Source organism: Lepisosteus oculatus, chromosome 9 (assembly GCF_040954835.1).
Source record: "Lepisosteus oculatus isolate fLepOcu1 chromosome 9, fLepOcu1.hap2, whole genome shotgun sequence".
NCBI classification, from domain to species: Eukaryota; Metazoa; Chordata; class Actinopteri; order Semionotiformes; family Lepisosteidae; genus Lepisosteus; species Lepisosteus oculatus.
The window spans coordinates 17,530,500-17,558,209 of NC_090704.1; the positions used below are offsets into that span (position 1 = coordinate 17,530,500).

Consider the following 27,710-nt stretch of genomic DNA (forward strand, 5'->3'; position numbering starts at 1 on the left):
ATTTTTCAACATATTTTTCACTTTGGACTAACAAAGGATTCAAAGAAAGACACGTGTCTTAAGTACTGTATATTACAATAATAAGAATAAAGTTGCCTTTTTGCACAGTGTGGCAACAACTTTCAGGTCAGTGAACAGAAGAAATGAAAGATACAAGTAGAGATAAAACAGTTACAATTGGCATAGTGTTTTTTAAAGTCTTAAATACAGAAGCATCTGATCTGAAATAATTTTGCATATTTGGAACCTTTAACATATTCTTTGTATTTTTTAGGAAACTGATATGTTTATTAGGTACAATTTGAAGCTAGTGCTCATGTATAGAGTAGAGATGACTAAAGCAATCGAGTTTAAGATCTCACTCACTACATTAGTGTTATAATTGGAGACTAGATTTTAATGGGACAAACCAATACCTTGTACTACTTTCTTTATAAAAGGTGCAATTATATTGCATAGTTAAATATAATTATTTGTTATTTCTAGTTAACTAATCTTAGTTCCTGAGAGGTCAAAGACTAGATTTGAGAAGTACATTAACACTTTCACATGTATTCTGGCTTTACAGCCATGAATCTGGGGTGACATTTCACCTGCCAGACCTTGTGCAGAACCTCAATAAATTTCTGACGGCTGTTTCTGTGTGATGGATGTTGGGGCCCTGAGGTGATGCAGTTCTGATGGTCTGAACCCTGCTTTTAACAGATCAGCCTGGGTGTCTTGGTCCGTGGCAGATGGGTGACACTGACAGCAACCATCTGATCTGCAACACGTGAAAAGGGCACGGATCATAGAAAACCTCATGGAAAAGCTCAGCGGACTCTGCAACACAATGTCTGCAGGGTACATGGATGCTGCACCCAGACAGAAAAGCGTTGAAAACTGGTGCTTCATCAACAGATTTGGCTAAAGTCAGGCCTGACACCAAGGCTTTCTTTGGTGTGGTTGATATTTTTTAGCTCCCCTTGAGCAAAATATTCAGATGAAAATTTGAACAGATGAGCAAGCTTGTATTACTGGATTCAGACAAGGCTTCAAGGTTTTGCATTCTGAACATTTAAGTATACAGTCTATTTTATTAATTCACTCCAATAGAAAGTGTTTATTTCTTAATTTGTTCTGCTTGAATAAATAACTTTACACTTGCTGATATTAGTCACAAAAACTGGGAATAACATTGGTGAGTGGAAAAGGAAAGTATTTTCCTGCAATCTCCAAGTACTGGTTTCATTTACCTTGTTACAGCAGGATGATCACGTTTTAAAAATAAGATGTTACAAATTGAAGCAGATAAAAATCACATGGTGCCAACTTGTGCGGATAATTTTATTGGTATTGAGGGGATGCCTGTCTTGGAATGCTAACCACTGCTCAGTTATTGCACCAAGTGCTGCTTCAAATGGGCAAAGATGCATGCAGCGGGAGATGGCTTTTTGACAGCAGAATTTAGAGCAGAAACAGTTAATACAGTGCGGAGCCCCAACGTGTAATAAAGCGATCAGAGGAAGAATGCTGGCGCTCATTCAGTGCAAATACATCAAAGAATCCCCTTTACCCATATACTTTCTAAAGACCAGTCGTCTTTGTTAGTACTGCCACATCCATCATTATTTACTCTCTAAATCATGATTGGTGTTGAATGTGCATTAAGATAAATTGCTCTTTAAGATAAAGTGAAATTAGGAACCTTCTGGCTAAAAGAGTGGCATGTTTGTTCAGAATGTGACAATTTATTTTACCTGGTAAAGCAAAAAGGATGAAGCCTTCACAAAATTGCCATCATTAAACCCTTAGTTAAAACAGCACAGTGCTGTGCCAGTATCTTAACCTATTTTGCTAATTGAATTGCCTTCCACAGCCAGGACTGTGTGAAATGAGAAGACTAGAGCTCTGAATAAGCAATTGAAGGAAATGCTTATTACAGGTGAAGAGAAAGTCGATTCATTGAGGTCAACAAAAGTTTAGCTTTATAATCCAAGGATAGAAGCAAATTAATATTCAGGAAGGCATGTTTCAAAAGGGCACATTTTCAGCCATATGCTCAGAAAGTCACACACAAAGATGTGTGGCAAAGGCACATTAGGAAATTATGTACACAGATTCAAATGAGGAATGTTTTGAGAATCACAGAAATACTGTACACTGATTAAATGTAAAGTTCTAATTCTGTGTTTCAAAAAGAATGAAAATCTATACAGATAATAAAGTATTTTTAACTTAAAAATAATTCATTGTCTAAGAAAAGATGAAAAAACATTATTGAATCATTATATTTTTATTATATTGGTGCAATTAAACATTGAAAGCATTCTCTGTGTTAATAAGTGCCTTTGATGTAACATGGTCTGATTTGATGAAAAACGAACAGTTAAGGAAAACATTATTCAGCTACTTAAAAAATAAAATCTTGACTATCACCTTTAATCATGCAGGATAATTAAATCTGTTTTGAATTTTCCAGAACTTAATAAAAATGAATGAAGGCCCTCCTCAGGCTAAGCTCTATGATCATAAACCTGGTAATGTTGCTAGTCCTCTCTGACAGGGATTCTAAACAAAGACATTCAGCTGCTGAGTGCCATCAAGGATAGGCTTGTATTAGTGTTCTTTTGGCAACAAAGGGATTCCAGAGGCCCTGCGACCACCAAGGATCTTGTTAACATGCAGAGATTAAAAACACACAACTGGCTAATTGGGTGAGTAGAACAAAAATAATTGGTGATTCTAGATTATAAATCTATATCACCATAACACTTTCTTTAAATAATCGAGCCATTCCAGATATTCTCTGATGGAAAGCAACAGGCCAACTGTTAATGGCCATCAGCAAGTGACTTATGGAACACCATTCTGGGCTATGTCATTGTCAATTTGAAGCTATTTGCTCAAACCACAAAGCTCTTATTGCAACTTATGGCCCCTTTTTGTGCTTACAAACCTCAGTGAAAGACTGCTAATGAAAGTCAGCACAGTCACATAATTGCAGCATCTTTTCAGTCAATAGCATGCCTGAAGTGTATGATGTCCCAAAGGATAGAAAAGCTAGATTCTATTGTGTGGTGAGCTCACTCAGTGTCCCGCCCTCTCTGTCAAATCTCTGTGACAGCATGACACTGTTGTCTTATCTTGTCTCTCTTTTCTTTATACTGTAGCTTCTCGAGTGCCCTTCATTTTTATGTATCAGTAATGGTTAAGCACAGCCTTTATTTGTATAATTTGTGGTCTGCAACTAATATCATAACAGGAATACACCCTCGCCAATAACTCCCTCATCGCAAAAGAATTGACAGTTTACTGTCTTATGAGTTCTAAATGCTTTAAGACAAGACAAAAACTTATTTGATGACATTACTGAGATTGACAGTGCTTGACAGTGGTTGAAATATGGGTTCCGACAAAAGCTCCCCAGGTGTAAAACCATGTTAATTGCATATTACTAAATAATTAATTTGAAAATTAGTATGGAGTATGATGGAATACTACCACTGCATTATAAAATCAACGCCAAACAATTTTTAAGTATTTCTTATAAGTATTACACTATTTGTTTAAACAGTAATGTCAGGTGTCAACAAATATCACAAACTGTTCTCCATCAAAACATCAAAAGAAACTTATCATTTATATATGTTCATATACGTTCATTCAAATATGTTGTTAGAAAAGAATTACAGATTTTGGATGTTGATTACATGTTTTTAGTATCATTTTGATCATTGATGACTCGCTGTGATACACTAGTGTGGCTAGCTGTTGCATAATCTCGAAATCATTTTATTCGTGAGACAGTTCACTGGGCACAGGTGATAAGGTGATTTAGGTGTTTTAGCCTTTTTAATATTGCATCTGGTGAATATTTAAAAAAACTAAATAGAAATAAATACAGTATATCCTACTTATCAAGAAAGAAAAGCCTTTACATCATAATTAAGTTGAAGGCTGGACTTACCTCAAGAGAACTCATCAGCAGTGGTGCATCTTTCAGGGGTTTTGTGAATCAATGTTTTGTGCAGGCTACCCTGAGATGGTGTAGTCAAAGCAGGTTTGACTGTTCTCTCCAGAACACCACTGGTAGTGATTAATGGCAACCAGACTACACAGTGCAACATTGATCATGTCTTTCTTACTGCCCTGCTTGTGAGTTCATTCTAACATATCATTCTGACTTGTCTTCACACTGCTACCTAAACAAAGGCTTTTCCGGTGAGATGGGAAATATGAAATATGCTGTAGATTCCTATAACAGATCTCCCTTGATGGTAGCCAAGCATAAGGAAATTTTGCTACATTAACCCATCTGTGAATCGTTTAAAGGCAGCATAAAGATTGAAGTTGCTTCTTTTAACCAGGTTTTAACCTTAAGTCAGTCCGTAGCTTACCTAACCTCTTTCTATCTTATGACTGAATAGCAATGGAAGTCACCCTGATCTGGTCAATTTTGTTTAGGTCGATACTCTCTATAAACATATTTTTTAGTTACCAGCAGGCCAACAAGGAAACAACTAAGTCTGCTTCTCTTTTGTTATCTTCCACACTCTTAGTCACTTTAAATATCTGTGTCTAGGAGACCACTACACTTGCTCCTAACCTTGGGAGCCTTAACTTCTAATGAGTTGTCTCCCCTGAGACTGAGCTTCTCCTGAAGCTCCAAACGTGTCTCAGTCACCTAAGCGCAAATGGTTAGATGCCTCACTGCAAGACTGGCTTTGGCTGAGAAAGCCTTGTTCTCCCCCAGAACATGCTGTCTGTAGCATTGTCCCTTTGGGATTGTTGGTAGAACCCACCCCTTCCTGGGTTTAGATGGTATCTCAGCATCTCACTGTGAGATCTGGTATCTCATTGACATACCTCCCAGGTGAGGAACTTACACTTGTTTGCCTCTCACTGACACACATGCCAGCAGCCAGCAGCCATTTCACTCTGCAACTCACAACTGGCAACCCACTAAAGCTAAGCAGGTGTGAGCCTGGTCAGTACCTGGATGGGAGACCTCCTGGGAAAAACTAAGGTTGCCGCTGGAGAGGTGTTAGTGGGGCCAGCAGGGGGCGCTCACCCTGCAGTCCAAATGGGTCTTAATGCCCCAGTATAGTGACTGGGACACTATACTGTAAACAAGCGCCGTCTTTCAGATGAGACGTAAAACTAAGGTCCTGACTCTCTATAGTCAATCCCAGGGTGTTTCTTGAAAAGAGTTTGGGTGTAACCCTGGTCGCCTGGCCAAATTGTCCCTTGGCCTTTACCAATCATGGCCTCCTAATAATCCCCATCTATGAATTGGCTTCATTACTCTGCTCTCCTCCCCACTGATAGCTGATGTGTGGTGAGCGTTCTGGTGCACTATGGCTGCGGTCGCATCATCCAGGTGGATGCTGCAGATTGGTGGTGGAGGGGAGTCCCCATTACCAGTAAAGCACTTTGAGTGGAGTGTCCAGAAAAGTGCTATATAAGTGTAAGTAAATAATAATAATAAAATGCCAGTGAGAAAATCGCTTGTTCGGCGTCTCACTGTCCCCTTGAGGGTGAGGGTCTAGCTTACCATGAGCTGACAATTAGAGTCTCCTCATAAGCCACGGCCAAACCTAACAGCAAGGATCTGATTCCCCTGGGTTAAACAGGACTGCTCACTCAATAACCCTTTATATAGATAGTCTGACTTCACACAGGTGAGGCTTATTTTCCTAGCCTGGACTTTTTGCATATGGACTTTTAATGTATTTTAATGTAACCCTCTGGTGGCTTAACCCCTTTGGGATTCTCCAGATACTTATCAACACAATTGAAGATCTGTGGTATGAGTTGAGTTGAGTTGATATGTGGTATTTAGTGCTAAGAGAACAGGTGAACAGGCACATGACTATCCTGTCTCTATGAGATGCATAGGACAGAATCCCACAAGACAGAATCTGAAACATTACAGATGTACAGCTTGTATTGCTTCCAATGGTGGCCACACATGTTGCTACAGTAGACAGAGTATATTAAGCAAACTAATTCATCTGTTTGTGTCATATTTGTTTAATAAATTGTCAGTGCACCAGCTCCAACCAATCTTGTAATGATTTTCCTAATAATAACTATGTTTCTATTATTACTTATTATGTTCACATATAGAAAATCTTGTGAATTGGTGCCCTATGTGTTGTTAATAACACAGTTAAAGTGTCATTGCATTATTAACTGCAAAAGAGGTCTTGAGGGAGACAGAATGTGTTTTGGGGGAAATTCTACTTGAAAACCAATTATCTAATAAACTATTTTAAACACCAACCAGATAGCATTGTGAAATCAAAGTCTTATTCTTTAAGTTTGTGAAATATTTAATTTTTATTAATATCTCAGAGAATGACAAACATGTGGCAACTACCCAAATACAGTATCTTCTATATTCTTGTTTTACTACTCACACCAGAAGTGTCTCATTGTCTGCCAAAATGAGTTTTAAGAGCTGAATAAATAAAAGAATCAAAGCAGGATGAGTGATGTATTTGTAAGTGGTGTGTGTATAGACACTTTGTTCCGAGATACCCCTTTAGAGAGAGACATGTAAACCACACCCAGACACAAAGAACACCATGTTCTTAAAAAAAGTATATTGAAGCATGTCAGACCATACAGATTTGTCATCTTTGATCCTGCTTATGTTTTTATACTCTTTCAAAATAAGAAAAAAAGAAAGTGTTTGAAAAACCCCAAAAGAACCCTTATGACTCCTAGGCAGCTCTTCACTGCTACACTGTCCTGATACCACTTCAAATACAATGAAATTGTCATGGAAACAAAGACTCCCTGACATACTCAAGAACTTAAGAACACGAGACACATTCAGAAATAGACATTTCATTATCCAAAAAAATCTGAAACATTAGAAAAAGCACCATCAACCAGCAGTATACAACTTGTAAGAGAAAGCATGGTGAGTACTTTACATGAAATGGCATCTCTGACAAAAAAGAAGAACGTAGCTTTGGATTTTGGCACACCTTGGTTACTTGGATTCACAATAGCTGACAGACTATTCTATAAAAAAAGCATATGTCTATAGAACTTTACACTTCCATTATAGGGAAATATTTTAGAGGAAGATATTTTAGAACAGCATTGTGAAAGATGTTCTAAAGTGCCTAAATGTTGATGAGAGCCACAGAAAGTCCAGCTCCCCCAGGTCATTTCCTGCAGATAGCAGACACTGAGAAACAGACAATCTAATCATCCTGCTAGTACAGATTGCTTCCAGCACTGTGTTGGAGGAATAACAGAGCTTGGAAATGGTATTCCACACAGGCATCTTTTTTTTCTACAAAGCCCTGCTACCTACAGTGATCAAAGTCTGTCTCTAAAAAATGAAGATCAGATATTAAATACAGAGGAATAACCAAATACTACTTGTTCCAAATAAATATTGCCACACAAATAAATATTAAGTTCTCGAACAGAATGTAAACCTTTCTGAATAAAAAAAGATTTTTAAATATAATATTGTATCTGTGTTGGAACCTTTGAAAAAATAATTTGGGAACTAAGGAGTTCATAAAAGCAGAATTAGAATTATAAAAACAGAATGTATTCTATATCTACTGTGCATTTTTAAATACATTTACATGGTCAAAGCCAGAGTCTTTATCTCAGGATATTTCCTTCAAGACCTGATATGACAAACACAATATTTTAAGCATTTTTATTATATTCTTATTTATATGTTGTACCTAGTCAATAAACCTATATTGTTTAACATTTCCTACAGAAAACAGCCGGGGAAGATTCTGCACTTCTGGCACCGCAGCATTAAAGAGGAGTTACAAAGCTTATAAAAAGATATATACTCTGGCATATAAAGCTTTTGCCAGTTACTTTGAAAATACAAATCCACCTTTCCAGTCGTTATTTTTTCCTACAACCAAGGTGTTTGGAATATGGAGTAGGATTCAAGGGGAGTTTTATTCAATTTATGAGCCCAAGAACATTTAAAAGGGGTGAAATAAAATTTTTAAACTGAGCAGAGATGGAAGAAATACACACTTCTTTGTACCCTAAACGACAGAACAATTTAAGGCAGATGAATATTATAAAAGGTCGAGGAAAACACAACCGCCAACACTGTTGCTGAGATACCCATTAAATCATGTTGCACTATATCAGAAGACTGCTCTCAATAAGAGTAGCAGAATGACAGAAGAGATAATATAGTAGAGTGAGCCATGCAATGAAATAACTCCGTATATTAAATAAAACAAATAAAACTCACCTCACAGGTTGGGGGGTCATTGCTTTCTTGAATCAGTTTTGTAAACCAGAAAGTTCCATGCTGCTGCTCCATCATAATACAAGGAAAATAGCCTGGTGCATACTTCTGTTGCGAACTGTGTTATTAGACCTGAGAGATTTTAGGTTGTCTTGTGAGTACCGCACATACTGTACCACATACCAGGGACGTTTATCTGATTAGATTCCAGCTAATGAGCTACATGGCCACAAAGGGGGTGACAAATCAGCATTTATTTCACTGCAGCCTCACCTTAACAGAGTTTAAGACTTTCTATAAATTGGCAAGGGGTTTGAAAAAGGCAAAGAACAATCCACAGAGTTTTACTGAGCAACAAGGAATCTATAATCCAGAGTTACAAATTGCACTTCTTTTAATTCACTGCAAACCTTTTTCTACAAACTAGTCAATAATTATTTATAAAAAACGAATATAATATAAATATATACAATATAAATATAAACTAATAAACTAATATAACTTAAATGTGGTGCATATGGAAAGAATATTGAAAAGGTGTACTGGAACAGTTGAACAGTTGTAATAGTTCTGGTCTACTTAGAGAGTGAGCTGCAGGATTTAAACAGCCATATACAGCTTGTTTCTACCCTTCCTTAAGAAACATGCCAGTAATGCTTCATTTTGGTTTCACATTAACATCTGAAGATGTCAGGCTACACCCATGCAGGAATGTGTCCTGGCTGTTGTCTGTCTATTACAACTCACATCTGGTGAGGAACTTCAAAATACACGTACCTACAGTACACTGAGCTAAGGTTTGGAGAAAGGTTTTTCCTAGCAATTGTTAAGTAGGACCAGAAAGACCAGAAAGGGGAAACACCCCTGTGTGACTCCAGTCTGTCAACTTCAGAGTCACTTCACAGAGTGCAATATATATACCTTGTAAATATAGCAACCTGGCAGGATGTGAATAATGAAAGGTACAGTATGCTATTTGATATCTAACATTTTTAAAAATTCATTTATTTTAAAAATGCAATTATCACCATTGTTCTTCAAGTATACTTGAGTATTTTTCATCATTAAAAGCCTATAAATTCTTTAAGTATTTTTGTCACGCCCAGTACAGTACTGTGCCAGCAGCCATATCACCCTGTAACTCACAACTGGCAACCCACTGAAGCTAAGCAGGTGTTAGCCTGGTCAGTACCTGGATGGGAGACCTCCGGAGAAAAACTAAGGTTGCTGCTGGAAGAGGTGTTAGTGGGGCTCACCCTGCCGTCCATGTGGGTCCTAATGCCCCAGTATAGTGATGGGGACACTATACTGTAAACAGGCACCGTCCTTTGCATGAGACGTAAAACAGAGGTCCTGACTCTGTGGTCATTAAAAATCCCAGGTCGTTTCTCAAAAAGAGTAGGGGTATAACCGCGGTGTCCTGGCCAAATTTCCCATTGGCCCTTACTGATTATGGCCTCCTAATAATCCCCATCTATTAATTGGCTTCATTACTCTGCTCTCCTCCCCACTAATAGCTGATGTGTGGTGAGCGTTCTGGTGCACTATGGCTGCCATCGCATCATCCAGGTGGATGCTGCACATTGGTGGTGGTGGAGGGGAGTCCCCATTACCTGTAAAGCGCTAGAGTGTCCAGAAAAGCGCTATATAAGTGTAAGCAATTATTATTATTATTATTACACCTAGAGGGCGCTCTACTTCTCTCCTGTTCCTAGTTCCCTGTGATTATCCATGTCTTTCTGGTGTGTCTCATTGTGAAGCCTATTTGCTTCCTGCTTTCACTCTGCTCCTTGCTCAGCATTGAGGTTCGCTCCTGTCCATGGCCTAAGGGCATAGTTTTCTATATACGGCATTTCCTGAACAGCTGAGCCCAGCTAACTCCCGTCTCGCCGCTACGCATAGGGTCTTTATCACTCTCTGCCATTCCACAGTTCGTCCCTTCAGATATCTGTGACAATTTTAAGTTGTTTGTTTTTCATACATTGTTGATGCCTTTAAAACAATAAGAGTCACAACTGTCATTGAATTCAGAACTGCCTGCAGGCATTCTGCGCAGTTATACTGTAGCTCTATATCCATGACTTCTTGACAATTTCCCAAACTTAATGTGCTCTCAGGTGGATGTATCATTCAGTGATCTGTACCAGAAATGCATTCAATCCCACATCCAAAGGGTTAGTGGACAGAGTGACTAAGGAATTGAGTGGAAACCTGACTGCAGCCATTTCAACATGAGTCATCTATTGATTGTGTCAGCAAGAAGCCCCATGTATTTTAGAAGAAAGGCTTCATCAGTGTTGATGCACAGGGCTGCAGCCACCTCTCTCTGCTATTGAATAGATAAGAAAAAACAATTGAAAATAGCACACACAAAAAGGAGTCGTTTTCTAGCTCCAATTTTACTCCTACACATTCCTTTGCAATCATCTCATTAAGTGTTGCCTACAGTCGCAGAGAACTCACAGAATAAAGACTTTCTAATTGCATAATACAGCAATTTAATTTTATTAAAATAAGTTATACATTGAACAACATTATAAAATCATTTATATTGCTCCATTCTTATTCTTCCTTCCCCCTTTATGCGCTGTAGTTACAGAATTCCATCACATACTGTAGATGTAGGAGCCTATCTCTGTTCCACATTCATGAATGAAAAGTATTATATCTACAGATGCAGCCATTCAAAATGCGCGGGCGATACCGCATTATTTTCCGGTACGCTGTACACAGTCTACCGCGAGTTACCCGTAAATACCGCGAGTTACCGGTAAATACCGCTAGTTACCGTAAATTCTCCTATAATACGACAAGCAAAATAATTGTATCCGGAATTTCTGCAAGGTGGAGCTACTAAAGCTCAACCTCTCATGTTTGAGCTGTCGCCATCAAAGTCTTTAACGAAGATATTACTAATAGTATTAATAATGAATGACCTTGGACAAGCTGTAAGTGTAAACTCAAAGTATTGCCCTGGTCAACATTCTTTTTTTCATTGATCTGTCACGATATAGTTCCCCCTCCTTAAGGGTGCTCCAGCCCTTTCACTTAAGACTTTATTCTGCGCACCTGATTCCTATTCCCAGCCCACCTTAAAAGCCAGGCGCTGACGCTCATCCGGGCTCTGCATCTGATTTCCGTATCGTGCGAGTCCGGGACCTGGAAGCGCCTGGTCCCGTTAAGGTTTTAATCTCTGTTCCTGTTCCTGTTCCTGTTCCTGTTCCTGTTCCTGTTCCTGTTCCTGTTCCTGTTCCCTGTCCGCCGGTTCCGACCCGGCCTCTGGTTTTAATTCCTTGTTCTGATGGATCTTCTGGTTTTGGATTTACCCATTTGTTTGGATACTCTCTAAGGATTACTCTTTTGGATTGTTCGCCTCAGCCACACCTCCCCCGTGCAACAGCGCACCTTGGACACGCCCCCCCGTCTTCAGCCCCGTATTCCTGCATGACGTTTCCCCAGTGTTTCCCACTTCTTCGGATTGTGTCGTCCGCATAGAACTGTTCGTAACATGACCGTCTTTGTAAAAGTAACACCACAGCATTTTGCAATCACGCATTTGTTTCCAATCATGCAAAGTACAGTAATTTTTGATAATCGATTCTCCATGCCTTTCACATGCTCATAAAAGAGATTGATTTAGGAACATAAACATATTACCGTATGCAAACTGTACTGTATACAGTATGTATATGTATATTTAATGTCTTAACTGTGCCCGTTTAAGTATTGAATATTTATATGGAATTTTACCACTGAAGGGAAATCTTAGTGCTTGAGCATAAAAAGAATAGGAGCGTACTGCAACGCGTGTGAAGGCCATAAACGATATTAATTTTGGAACTTAAACATACAGTATATGACTGGTCTCGGTACTTTAAAGAAAACATACACACCAGTATTCCATTTCTCCCTAAACATTTTAAGCATCGAAATCTTTAACTAACGTGATACCGGAGTCAACAAGCATACTTTTAGAATTTGATTAAAAGGGAATATAATATGGAATCGCGTATCTCAAGAAATTAATAACGATATAATTATATTCATGTTGCAAAAAATCTGCAACAGACATAAAAACTCCCTTGCTTTTAACAGAGCGTTCCATAATTTCTAACTACGAAAATTATTTAAACTGCGAAACTTATCATTCAACCAGAGCTCGAAATATCACAAGGATCCTCTAAAGCACAGCAAAGACTGTATTAAAAGAATCGCGTATCTCAAGAAATTAATAAGATATAATTATATTCGTGTACTGCGACAGGGCTGTGTAGGGCTGTTTCACCTCTGTCTTCATGTGACTCTATTCAAAAGCCATTTAGCAAAGAGGGGATGAGAAGAGTGACAAACTAGTATACAGTACAGTACTTCAGATATTTTTTTCTGAACTGGGGAAAATCTGATCATGTTTCTCTATAACAATAATAAAAAACATTGCCACACCCGGACTGTTAAACCAACACATTAGCACGTCAAAGCCCATTGAGGAGCCGGGCGCAATAACTGTTTTGTCCCTTGATTTACTGATCTGCATTAATTACAGAAATCGAGTTCCTCCTCTTGCAGACGAACTGGTCCTGCTGTCGCCCACAGAACAGAGGCTGGAGCAGCACTGTCAGACCTGGGCGCTGACAGTCAATCTGGACAAGACCAGAGTTATGGTTTTCCAGAAAAAAAGCCAGACCCCCATTAGTCTTCCTGAGATCGTCGGATTATGAACGAATAAAAGCATCTTATTAAAAACGCGTTTGCTTTAGTCTGGGTATTTACTTTGTAATCTGTGCTTTACATCTACTGTATTGTTTTGAGATGCCACTTTTAAAGGTGACATGTAAAATAAAGTTTTTTATTATTGTTATAGAGAAACATGATCAGATTTTCCCTGGTTCAGAAAAAAGACGATTAAAATCTGTAATCTTTCCACTTGTATGTCATCGGAAAATACAAGAAGTTTCTGCTTTGTGCTAAGACATTAACGAGTACAACCCCCTCTCTGCGGGAGGGCTGGCTGTGACGAATTAATGTGTTCTTTTTCATAATGTAAGATATTTACAGTAAAATGCACCAAATTTCTAAAAGACTGCCATTTTTTAAGGTACAGTAAATATCAAAATAAATTTGAGTAGCACTATTTTAGGAGTCCAAAGCCCACTTTTTGAGTTGATAACACACAGATGTTAACAATTAAGTTTCCATTATAATGAAATATTTGTAAACAACAAATAGTCAACTTAATTAAAGATACAAATCATTATTAGCAAGTGTCACTTACTAGCAAATTACTGACAGTTGTGACAGAGTGTCATGGTTTACAAGGTGTGTATACAGGTACCTCATTTTAAAGCCCCTACAATGAAGTGTTACAGTACCTAATTATATATACCCATTCTTACTATTTTTCTTAAAGTTTCCAAATTATTTGTATTGAGTAAAAAGGAAATAAATTCCCTACAGGTTAGAATTCCTCATGGATTTTAACAGAACTGCACAGTTTTTTTTACTACTACTTTTTTGATCATTATAACTGCCCCATCACATTACCTGTCTCATCAAAACTTTGCAACACATTCTTAGATTTCTTTAGCTCCAAGATCAACAACATCCGGCATCAAATTCTCTCCACAATGCATATCATTTCCACACCTCCTCCCTGCTTGCTAAAAAAGCATGAACATAGTTCTGGACAATCTAAACATTTTTCACCCCATTTCCAATTTACTCTTTCTTGTAAAAATTCTAGAATATGCTGTCACAATTCAATTACATAACCACCTCATTGCAAATAACCTTTTTGAACCCCTCCAATCTGGCTTCTGAGAACTTCACAGCACAGAAACTTCCCTGGTCAAAGTCAATAATGATCTAATAGCTTCTGATTCTGGTTCTCTTTCTATCCTCATTCTTCTTGATCTCAGTGCTGCTTTCGATACTGTTAACCATGATATCTTACTTTCTCATCTTGAGACTGTGTTTGGAGATTCTGACACTGCTCTCAAATGGTTCAAGTCTTACCTCTCTGATTAGTGTCACTTTGTCTTTCTTGATGGATTTAGGTCTGACATTGGACTCGTTAAGTCTGGTATTCCTCAGGGCTCAATACTTTGGGCCCCTTACTTTTCAGCATTTACTCTACATGTTTCCTCTTGCTTACCTTTCAAGATCACATGGCCTAAACTATCATTTCTATGCTGATGATGCCCAAATAAACACCCATAACAAACCTGACACTGATGTGGCTGTCTCTATTCTATCTAATTGAATCTCCAACATAAAAAGATGGAAGACTCAAAATTTCCTTCATCTAAACTGTGACAAGACTGAAGTCATGCTTATTAGCACCCCTCATCAACTTTATGAAGCTAATGCTGTAACACCTGTCTGTGGATGGTACTGTACTTGAGCTTTTGTCTAAATTGAAAAACTGATATTTGATTCAGGTTTGACATTCGACCCACATGTGCAGCATATTGTCAAAACATCTTTCTTTCACTTCAGAAATATCGCTAGACTGCGTCCTGTGTTATCACTGTGGCTGAGAAGCTGTCAACACATTTGTCTTTTCCCGAATCAACTACTGTAATGCTCTACTTGCTGGGGTTTCTAAATCCACATTGAACAAACTCCACAATGTCCAAAATTCAGTAGTCAGAATCCTGACCAGGTCTAGTGCAAGTGATCACATTATTCCTATCCTGGAGTCCTTGCACTGACTTCCTGTCAAGTTTCATGTTAACTTCAAAATCCTCATGCTCACCTATAAGGCTCTGCATGGCTTGGCAACTTGATACCTGTCTGAGCTATTATCACCCTACTCCCCACCTCGCAACCTTCGCTCTTCTAATTCTGGTCTCCTATTTGTCCCCCAAGCCCATCTACACTCTATTGGTAACAGGACCTTCTCCTGTTATGCCCCAGAGCTCTGGAACTCTATCCCAAAGGATATCAGAGACTCACCTTCTCTAAACTCCTTCAAATCCAGACTCAAAACCTTCTTATTTAGAAAAGTCTTAACTGGTTGTGTTCTTTACCCCTCTGCTCCTACTGTATTTAGTAACACCATCTACTGTCTCCTCTAACTGTCTATTCTCATTGTGCATATCTTGCGTAATTTTTTAATGTTGTTGTCATTTTGTTAAGTGCTCTGAGAAGCCACCTTTAAAGTCAATATATACAGTGCCTTGCGAAAGTATTCGGCCCCCTTGAACTTTTCAACCTTTTGCCACATTTCAGGCTTCAAACATAAAGATATAAATTTTTTATTTTATGTGAAGAATCACCAACAAGTGGGACACAATTGTGAAGTGGAACGAAATCTATTGGATTTTTGAAACTTTTTTAACTAATAAAAAAATGAAAAGTGGGGCGTGCAAAATTATTCGGCCCCCTTGTGTTAATACTTTGTAGAGCCACCTTTTGCTGCGATTACAGCTGCAAGTCGCTTGGGGTATGTCTCTATCAGTTTTGCACATCGAGAGACTGAAATTCTTGCCCATTCTTCCTTGCAAAACAGCTCGAGCTCAGTGAGGTTGGATGGAGAGCGTTTGTGAACAGCAGTTTTCAGCTCTTTCCACAGATTCTCGATTGGATTCAGGTCTGGACTTTGACTTGGCCATTCAAACACCTGGATACGTTTATTTGTGAACCATTCCTTTGTAGATTTTGCTGTATGTTTGGGATCATTGTCTTGTTGGAAGATAAATCTCCGTCCCAGTTTCAGGTCTTTTGCAGACTCCAACAGGTTTTCATCCAGAATGGTCCTGTATTAGGCTGCATCCATCTTCCCCTCAATTTTAACCATCTTCCCTGTCCCTGCTGAAGAAAAGCAGGCCCAAACCATGATGCTGCCACCACCATGTTTGACAGTGGGGATGGTGTGTTGAGGGTGATGAGCTGTGTTGCTTTTACGCCAAACATATCGTTTTGCATTGTGGCCAAAAAGTTCGATTTTGGTTTCATCTGACCAGAGCACCTTCTTCCACATGTTTGGGGTGTCTCCCAGGTGGCTTGTGGCAAACTTTAGACGAGACTTTTTATGGATATCTTTGAGAAATGGCTTTCTTCTTGCCACTCTTCCATAAAGGCCAGATTTGTGCAGTGTAAGACTGATTGTTGTCCTATGGACAGACTCTCCCACCTCAGCTGTAGTTCTCTGCAGTTCATCCAGAGTGATCATGGGCCTCTTGGCTGCATCTCTGATCATTCTTCTCCTTGTCTGAGCTGAAAGTTTAGAGGGACGGCCAGGTCTTGGTAGATTTGCAGTGGTCTGATACTCCTTCCATTTCAAGATGATCGCTTGCACAGTGCTCCTTGGGATGTTTGAAGCTTGGGAAATCTTTTTGTATCCAAATCCGGCTTTAAACTTCTCCACAACAGTATTACGGACCTGCCTGGTGTGTTCCTTGGTCTTCATGATGCTCTCTGCGCTTTCAACAGAACCTTGAGACTATCACAGAGCAGGTGCATTTATACAGAGACTTGATTACACACAGGTGGATTCTATTTATCACCATCAGTCATTTAGGACAACATTGGATCATTCAGAGATCCTCGCTGAACTTCTGGAGTGAGTTTGCTGCACTGAAAGTAAAGGGGCCGAATAATTTTGCACGCCCCACTTTTCATTTTTTTATTAGTTAAAAAAGTTTCAAAAATCCAATAGATTTCGTTCCACTTCACAATTGTGTCCCACTTGTTGGTGATTCTTCACATAAAATAAAAAATTTATATCTTTATGTTTGAAGCCTGAAATGTGGCAAAAGGTTGAAAAGTTCAAGGGGGCCGAATACTTTCGCAAGGCACTGTATATTATTATTATTACTACTACTACTACTACTACTACTACTACTACTACAACTACTACTACTACTACTACTACTACTACTATTCTACTATTATTAGTAGTAGAATTGTAAAATACTGTAAGCTTTTGTTCAAATTCCAGAAATTTGAGATGTTTTTCAACATACAGTATACAAACACTTTGTGTCGGGAAGTTAACCATCTTTATTCAGATTAAAGTCAAAGACTTAATAAGTATGTTTTATTTGCATTCAGCTTTGCTTTTGTACTTAAAACATTAATTCTGAATTATTTTTTTAACAATTTCACTACTAAACCCCTAGAAAGCAAATACAACATCTTCACTGGGTTCGGAATAAAAACTTACAGTAAATGTTAACTATACTGTACAGTATATACAGTATTTCATAAAGCTATGTTTAATGTGTTGTAATAATGGTTGCACATAACCATTTAAAATGGATTCAGATGTTGTCTTTATCCTGAAAATAAACCACAAGTTCATGTTGTACAAACTGTTGTGCACTGATTTTCTAACAGCTAGAAACATCCAAGACTTACTGTAGCTCTTTTGATTGGTGTAGTGGAAAACAGTAACACACAAGGCATTAATCCACTCAGTTTAAATTCTGCATACATGATGCATCTGTGTTTGTTATGCATTTGTGGTGCAATACATCTTCTCTTTTGGAAGAGTCAGAATGTGGGAGTGATTGTTCTATTTCTGTCACCAGTTCTCAGTCGGCACCATGTACAGTAGAAATTAAGCATGCCTGTCTCTTTTTCACTTTGCATGCCATTGTCACTTGAATACAATAGCAATACTGGCAGGATGACGGGACAGGCTTTCCTATAGTGAAATACATCCACTATTACCTAGGAAGCTGGATTTTCTGTGTAGAGAGGCTGCTGTTTGAGTTTCTTTGGAACGTAGAGGTGGGAGATGATACAGGAGGGTCATAAATATGTAGGTGACATTTAATAAGTTTCATTGAAGATCAGCTGCTGCCCTGTTTGTGAAATTATGTTTTCAATTACGTGATGATTAATCAATTTTAATTCATAAATGCAATGACAATTTTAGCTCTTGAAAGTGAAACGTAAAACAGAGAGCAGATCTTCATAGAATGTAATACAATTTGTTTTCAGATATACTTGTAGCGGCAATGCTTGTTAATAAGACAGAATTAAGTGTTGCTGTGCTTTTCCAAATGAGGCCCCATCTCTCTGTTCATCTCTGTGGTGCAACCACAGAGAAGCTATTCATGCAGGCTGATTTAAAGATGTTTTCTTTTGATAGGGGACAGCTCCCAAATGGGGATGCACTTAGCTAAGCATGGCTATCATGATCAATGGTCATCCATTGGCGCCTATCTATCTAGGGAGTGCCAGATGGACATCTGGACTGCATTCCTAAGTGTCAGGAGTAAGTGACTCATATCTCACCTTGATCAACCAATCAGGGACTGGTAGGGCCGAGTAACCCACGTGGGACTCTGATGCCCATGGAACTTTCAGCCAATCAACGAGCTGAAATTCCTCCAGGTAAAAACAGGCAACAAAGAGAGATTCAGTGGAGAATTCTAAAGGGAATTCAAAGGAGAATTCCAGGGCAGGACGGCCCAGGAGCAGAAGGCTCCCAAGGGCAGGACATTCTCGCAGCGCGCCTCCTGACCATCCTGAGGCTCAGCCTGGACAACCACGGAACGGCCAGTGTGTCCGAGTGCCAGAACTTTCCTCTGTTCTAAGAGTCTAGAGCGGAGGTTGCCAGAGAGTAACCCGAGGATCCACCCGAGGTTAGCACCAGCAGCAAGCCTCGTGAACGGGTCGGAACTGTGGACAGCTGAATCACTATTCAGAACTAGCGCTTCACCAGGAATTAACCGGTCTTCTTCCTGACCTGCTGGGACCCACAGTCATCTTTTCTCCTGTGCACAAACTGTGCTAGTTAAAGCCAACACTAACTAGCTGGTCAGTGAGCATCAGCAGTGCACCGTCGCAAGCCGCACAGCACAGCCTGGCACGGAGCCAGAGAGCCCGCAGGAGATCTGAATCCCCAGAGATTGGATGAGTATTCAACTTCAATTACATTACAGCTCGAGAATTCAATTGTTATCCCAACCAGTTGATATCAATTTAATTCCTAAGAGTTATGTACTTGTTTTGAGTATCCAATGTAGAAGTTATAACCAAGTTAATTTTCGAAACGGTCTAAATGAATGATATACCGAACGTATGTCCTCTTGATATGTGTAACACTTTGTAACTGACTGAATATATACTTTTTGTATTCTGATAACCCTCACCATAAGATCTGTTAGGTTTATATGTATATTCTATGTATTAATAAATGTATCCTTGTGTATTAGTACCTGTGTGTGTGCGTTGTTTGAGTTATATCGCATGGTTGGATTCTAAGGCCATCAAAATAATTATTTTGTGATTTATTGCTACAATTAATAATTGTCCCAGTAAATGCCCAAAACCTACAGAACTGGTGCCTCCAGAGAGCACACTACATACTGTATGGAGCCATATTCACTTAGCTGAAATTAACTTCTTTTGTGTTTTGCTCTCAGGTACTTATTCTAAGGCAACTCAACCTGTAGGCATTCCAATCATTTCTAATGCAATTGTTTGATACAACCAGATCCTTAATTACATCATCGATCCTTAATCATCGATAATTAAGGAGCTGATTCACAGCAAAAGGATGTGAGAAAGTTGATTGGAAGGCCTACATTGTGAGTGATCTATACCAGGCAACAAAAAAAAACAATTAAAGAATGTCTTTAAGTACTGTATATGGCTTCCATTTTTCATTCAGTATACTCTTCACACTACTTTGCATCTTCATTTTAATCTGCCATTGATTCCATTTTGTGTTTTAAATATTTCTTGATTAATTTCTCTCTGTTCATTATAACTACATATTTAACAAAGTTGGTGGTATCGGGTTCAATTGTCATCTTTTTCATTGACTGTGTTCTGCCATTTGGATGAGGACTAAAACCCAAGCAGAATTTGCCAGTGGCTCAGCAGTAGCAGTGGTGATTCACTGATAAGTCTATTTAAAAACATGGATAATTAATGAATATATGGCATATACAAGTGTTTTCCAAAACAAGGGTCTTTTCAGGTAACAGATCACCAGTGTGAGACACTGCACTTTACATAAAATGATGTAAAAATAGTAACTTCTGTAAGTATGTAAGTTCTGCAGGGGCTGTTTTATAAGATCACTCCACTGGACTTCTATTTGCCATATAAAGGTAGTTTTCTTTAGGCTGACTGTATAGGCTGCACATTAATAAGCATGCAGGAAATGTCCTGAAGCCCAACTATGTACCAGTCCAAGCCCTCCTGCAGGTTCTGCTTTGAAATGTGTGCATTCTTGGACGACAAGGTGTGCAACATTTGTCAGTGATGATTGAAAACAGCTTAGATTAAATTAATCTCCACAGGTCTTTGCCTGTAGAAAGAATATAATTAAAAAGACCAAAACAGCGGGATTGAATTATTTCTTCATTTCACCCTGTTTACAGCTTAGTGAACTTTGCTTCAGGAGGTTTATGATAAAATACAGTTTTTTGGAGGAAACAATTAACGACATAAATATAGATTAATTGTATTGTTGTATGATAAATCTTTCATTTTCCTTTAAAATGAAATTTCTACCCATAATAATATTTACTGTTATTTTCTTTTGTACTAAACAGTGAGACTGCAGGTGTAAAACAAATTGGTCTAATATGCTTTACTGCAATGTAACTGTTGCACTTTGTGTTACTAATGTCACTAGGCAAAAACTGAGGCACTCATGGCTTAGTGTATGACGGTGTAAAAAGATTAACAGCTTATTTGGCAGAAAAAAAAACCCCAACAAAAACTCATTTCAACATTCTTAACAGAAAGCTCAAAATTGGATGAAGACATTCTTCACTTTCTGCCATCAGTATGACGACTGATGCTGAAAACTTTGTGATGCCCTTGTTTTGCAAAGTTCTGAGATCTTGATTTAGATGTCCGAGGGCAAATATAGTACTGCCTCAGCCTCCAGGTGCACTATGGAATAATATACAATCTCTTCTCCTGGAACAGAAAGGTGCAAATTCATTTTGCCCTCCTTGCGATAATAAGTAATCAGTGAGATGGGGTGAGGGAGGAGATGTGATATTAAATGTTAATATCCCTTTGTCTCAGGAGAGTTCTCACCATTCCCCTACATGAGGTACGTTGCTGACAGCAACAACTTTAATTTTCTTCTGTAGTTGCTGTGGTAAGCTGTCTAATATGCTATTTTTCTTGAGCTGTAGTTGGGACTCAGGTACAAAAAATCTAAAATAATTTGCTAGATTAATTTCCATTATCTGTGACATAGATCAGGAAGGACAGTTGTGATTAATTTATTTAGTTTAATTGTAGTATCTTGACTCTAAAAGAGATTTACAAGGTATCGTATGTAGTGTCCCCTCATTAATACCTTTTTATGATACAGTAACAAGAGTTTTCACCACTGCCCTACGTTGATGAGTAGAATTTATCTGTAGCAGAAATGTGATTTCCTGAGCACTCTTATTTCATAGGTCATCCCCATAGACAGGGGATACTGAGTTAGCATGAGTCAGTAGGAGCATTGCTATGTAGGATGATTATGACTACAGTACAAAATTCAACCAGAGTAAATAGCTTTGCTTTGGGATGCCATTGATCTACTTTGCAAGGGAGATTCAGTATTAAGTAATACAACTTATGATAATAACAATAATGTATCAGTACAGTTATTAGTGGTCCATTAACTCTGATTAAAACATGTCAGAAAATTAACAGAATGTACCCCACGAGGGAAATTATTTTTCAGATATCTGAGAAGAGTCTATAAGCAAGCATGCAGTACACTTATATATGTTCATGAGAAGTACAAGTTAGTCTCTAAGAACATTTGTGCTGCCTCTGGCAGCAATTCTCAAATCAATTCCATAGGCTGTGGAATTCTGTATGTGGTTGTTTGCTTGTTAGCTTGTTTATCCTCACCAATTTTTAAGGGCAGTCTGCTTAAACATGTTTCATTTTCCCTGTTTTGATTTGTTCACTAACAGCCTCATCTGTGAATAGCAGCACATAACCAGGCAGGCAGTTTCTCATCAAAAATGTCCTAAATTACATTTGAGGAAATCCTGCTACCCTTGAGGTCTGTAAGGTAATTTCCAGAACAATTAAATGAATACTGAAGTGAGAATTTAAGACACGGATCTTTATTTAATTCTAAGAGGAAGTGCAAAGGAATGTGTTGTTGAAATTCATCCTTCAATATTGCAGCCGGGAAGGCTTTAAGAAAAGATTACACCACTGTCCCCGAGCAATAAGGCATTCTGTGGTTCTGGCTTGGTGCTGGTTGTACCACCAGTGCTCATTGCTCTGGGTGGTATGATGGACACTTCAGCACAGAGCAGGAAACTATCTATTGTACATTTAAACCCGCTGCTTAAATGTAGCTAGAAGATTTTAAACATACAGCAGCCTGCCAATCATTGTAAAGCTATGCATGAAACAGAATTCCTTCACTCAGAATGCCAAAACCTTGATGTATTTGTCAAGAACACACACGAAGACAAACGAAAAGTGACACTTAACATTGCATGCTGAACTGTAGCGAATTAATCGCTGCTCAATGTTGCCTATTAAGTGTGCATGATTGAAGTTCATTAACAAAATTCAGTTTACAAACACATTAACAAACTGACTCAGTATATTAAAAATTTGGTTCTGCATGTGTATTAGGAATTGATAAAACATCTCCCGCAACCATGAAATGGAAGTGTTGCCCGTTTAATTATTTACATGGATTTTGTCCTAAACTTTTACTGAGTAATAACTTTGCATCCATCAGTGGGAAGCCAGCATGACTGTGTTTTATAAAGCATAGAGAAATAAACAAATAAATACAGACTTTTAATTGCATGGTAACAATTAGTTTTCAGTATGTTTTGCAATTGTTGTCTTCACATATAATGAAGCTGGAGAGTTCAATTATAAACAGCACTTCATGTCAATCTTCCCAGCTTACCATGAATTCTGAAGGAAGTTCAGGAAGGGGGTCACACTGTAAGTGCTCCTCTCATCTTTCTCAAGACATTACAGAGACCAGCTGCTGGGAGCATGGGGAGGGTGTGTAGTGTGTTGGGGTAGTAATGGGTTAGGGTTATGTCTTGCGCAGTTGGGTTTTTTTTCCATCCATCCATTTTCTAACCGCTTTATCCAGTGAAGGGTTGCAGTTGAGTTGGAGCCTATCCCAGCAAGTAATGGGTGCAAATCAGCATAAAACCTGAAAGGAATGCTAGTCCAACCCATGGCACAGATACAAACATGAATGCATTCATGCCAGTGTTAATTATGTCTAGAACCCAATTAAGCTACCATTTTATATATTTGGATTGTGGTAGGAAATTGGAGCATCCATAGGAAATCCATGTGAACACGGGCAGAACATATGAACTCCACCCTAGTGCTGTGAAGCAGCAATGCTAACCTCTGCATCCACCATGAAGCTCCATGAAACAATATAGAATTTGTCCTTACAGTGTTTTTTCTCTTAATGTACAAAAGTACCCACTTAAATAAAGGTGAACCAAACAAATAATACAGTAAATTATCTACAAGACATTGGATAAAATGTGATTTCCAATTAACTAAAAAAATAGTAAATTTTCTCTGCAATTAAAATTTGCCCAAAAAAGTAAAAGATTATTGAGCAAATGCACTTAATGCCACTCATGGATCAGAGGGAAAGAACCTGCTTCTTCAGGTCACTAAATCTGATTTTCTCTGTTTCTTAAACTAAACTAGAATAATCACAGCCAGCATTTAGGATAGATGGAGGAATTCCTAGTGGAAAGAAACACCCAATCAGAGCCTAAGATTTTTCATTGAGACTCATTGCACAAGTTATTTGTTTTCCATCTTTAATCAGAGTAATTTTCAGAAAACAGAAATCACATTTCTATCTCAGAAAAAAGCTTTTTAAATTCCGTTTGCACATTTTAATATTAATAACTGCTGGAATTACTGTATCACTCCATAGTCATCCAACCAATGATTATTTTCATGAAACATTTAAGTAAAGCATTCACTGAACAGAAACACAACAATCAAGGAATATACATAACTTACAGTAGTTCTTAAATGCTGTTAGGAATGTCTAAATATGCTGTGTGAAAATATGGTAACACTTCTATTCTAAAGTTTCATTTTTTAGCTGAGTAAACATCTATTCAATGTCCACTATGATTAGATAAACCTTTTGTTAAAGCACAGCACATTGACAAAGATGGATTCAAACTCAGTGGAATGCACAATTAATATTTAATCAAGCATATTAGCTTTTCTTAGATAATACATTTTTATCTCTCCGATTATGCATATTTTTTCTCTTTTCGTGTAACATTTGTAAAGTGTAATATGCTGGTCAATGGTTTCATCATAATAAAAATAAAAATGTAATACTTGAATGCCAGGTTTTAGGCATGCTGAGACAATGTCGTGCTGCACAGCATATTCAATATTCAGCAAGAATTAAAGCCAACATGATTTTAGGATTTAGAGTGAAAATCACAGAATAGTAAAGCTGCCATTTTACAAAAAAGACTGCCAATCTTAAAATCGTTCAAAAATCATTCAAAATTAAAAGAGTGAAAAAGTAAATTTATGGCATTTAAAAAATGTTATACAATACATGCAAAAGCAACAGGATGTTAGTGTTTGGAGGAGATGGTTGGCAAAATTCTACATTAAAACACAGTTATTATTTTCAAACTAATTTTTGCTTCTTTCCTTAAACATCTTGTCTCCTGACTGCAAGCTGACTACAGGATTCCCAGTATTGCAAGCATTATGTTCCATCTCCCAGGGTTTTGGAGAACAAATGAAAGTGAAAGCAGAGCTGTAGGAGGGTTTTGTTCTCAGACATCAAGGTCACTTTTGAAGTCTCTAGGACTTTTTCTAAAACTGTTGGCTTTCTCAAAGGTGGGAGGTGATTCTGTAAGATTTTTGCTACCTTTAATCATTAACTAATAACTTAAATTTAAATAAATATTAATGTTCTGGCTCTTTTATTATTAGTATGTGACAATATTTCAGAGGATTGTTACACCAGGTGTGGAGATACATCTGGCTTGGTGTTCAAAAATTGTTATTTCAGGCATTGAGGACATTTTAACAGCAAAAACACACAGTCCTGTTTAAATGAAGCAGACACCAAGTGTTAACAACTTACTGTAAATTCATAAGATAACAGCCATACATATGAATCATATTCAGAATCAGGAAGATACAGTACATATGGAGAGAAAACGATACACAGATAGCATCAGAGAAAAAAGAAAAACATCTCTATGATATATACTTGCACATTTGCTAGCTTCTTTCTGTTACGATCTCTGCCTCCCGGCAATGGAGGAGGCAGAAGTAGGCGTAGCTCCTATCCATTAGTGCACCTATTAGTTTTCCCATTCACCACCACACCCCCGTCTCATCCTACTTAAACACCTGTCCTTCCCTACCTCGTTGCTCAGTATTGGTTTTTCCTTTCGAGCTTCCCGGTTGCGCTACTCCTACTTCTTCCCTGTGTTCGTCTTGGCTTTCGGTTTGCGGCTTTTCCCTTTGGACTTCAGCTTTTCGGATCTCGGTTTGGCTTGGTTACTTTCGCTATGTTTCGGATCACTGGCTACCCCTGGATTATCGGATTGCTCTACTGACTACGACTTCGGATCACGCTTCGGCTTCGGTACTTGTTCCCTTTCGGATATCTGGCTTCCCCTGGACTCTCGGCTCGTTCCTACGATTACGGCTTGCTTTCGGATTACGGCTTGGCCTTGTTCGCTCCTGCAAGAGGGTTCACTCACTGGTTCGGTCCCTCGTACCGAATCCCTAACACTTTCACCAAGTGATGCAAAATGGCCGCATGAATAGGGCCATTTAAAACACATTCAACTGAATGAAGATAGAAAACAGAAGCAAATATGTGATAAGATGCATGTCACATTTACGTTGCCTGATATTATTCTCAAAAAATAAATAAGAACACAGGTGTTACTATGATTACATATCTATCATGAAGTTTAATAGAAGATATTAAAACTGAAATGTTATTTTTACCATAATCATCTGGTCAAGGAATTTTCCCTGAAAAAAGTGGGTGTACAATATGCACCACAAAGTATCTTAAGAACCAGGAAAATGTTTACAGTATTACAAAGTAAGTAAGTTACAAATGTGAGAACCACATTCAGAATCATAATAAACTGACTTCCACACCATTACCTATTTCATCTTGTGATTTTTCTTAAGCACAAATATTTTGACTATTTCAGAAACATGCACTTTCTTCATATGATCTGGCTGGCACATATTATAATGGAAAACATTATTGCAGCCTCAGAAAGCCTCCATCACCAAAAAAACAAATCAGTGAAATTGTAGAAGGTGGAATAACTACTGTCTATATGGAAGTTCACAACAGCAAACATTTAATTAGTGAGTATCCATTGACCATATGGTGATGGCAACAGGAGGAAAATAAAGTGAGTGCCCACACTCTTCAAGTAGCATTTTTTTCTGGACTGCAGGACTAGAGAGGGTGGGTTGAGCAATATGACCAACAGTACAGTACATACAGAGCAATAGATAATCACAAAAACAACTGCTTAATGTTCCTGGGAATACAAAAACCTTTACGAATATACAGTATGAGACACTCAAAAGAAAGGTAAGGATACAAAGATCAACAACTTTTGATCTTTCGGGGTATTATTTTACAATACACTGATATCATGAAAACTTAATTAAGCTAAGCAAATAAACATCAACAATAATAATAATAATTATAATAATAGATTAAAGATTCACTTTCTTATACTTCTGCACTGTACATTTATTTTGCATCACATACTGAGATTCATAATATTAATAGTGGCAATAAACTAATTCTACATTTCTTAAGACTACATCAAGGACCACATATTACTTAAATCATACAACCCACCCTTTCCACCTCATTTGGCTGACAGAGCTTGTGTCAGGCACATTGTGTTTTTTTAACAGTACTTATGTTATAGCCATACAGAGCCATACTCTGCTTTTGTTTGTGATGCAGGCACATAATCAATTTTAGCATTAGAAGAGGGGACAGTGTGAACAAAACGCTAGATTATCAATCTTTTTTGCTATGTAATCAAAAAGAGAATCCATTGCCATGCGAAGATAATCTGTGTCACTCACCATAATACAAAGGTCTGGTGAAACAGGACCAAAGTATATACTGTAGGTTGAAAATTAGTCCTGGCTACCAGTTTCGCAAATACTCCAGGTGCCTTTAATTTTTCAATACTTTTCAAGAAGGTTATGGGGTATCCAGGGCTGGTGTGGCTGTTCTCTCTTTGAGCAAGGTACTTCACTGAGATTACTTCAGTAATATGCTTAGCAATATAAATGGGTACAAGCATCAGCCAAATTATTGCAGTTCATATAGTATAAGAATAAGAAAAATTATGTTGGCAGCGTCTTCCCTGCTATTTGTACAGAGAACACCTCATTACAGAAGCAGTACAGGTTTCTATTTTAAGAAAAATACAATAATGACTCCTTTATATTTTAAAGGGCTAACAAATCCCCCATA

General features: G+C 38.0%; 1 protein-coding gene across 13 annotated transcripts in view; it reads right to left on the reverse strand.

Moving 5' to 3' along the window:
• Positions 1-27,710, reverse strand: part of LOC102696525 (DAB adaptor protein 1) — a 362,145-nt gene that overhangs the window by 62,272 nt on the left and 272,163 nt on the right. The window contains exon 1 of one of the 13 annotated variants that reach the window (XM_015355804.2): positions 8,243-8,378. The exons of the other annotated variants lie outside the window; for them this stretch is intronic. The gene's annotated coding sequence lies outside the window, so the exon portion shown is untranslated. Of the gene's footprint in view, positions 1-8,242; positions 8,379-27,710 lie in introns of those variants that run through there. 13 annotated transcript variants of the gene reach the window in all.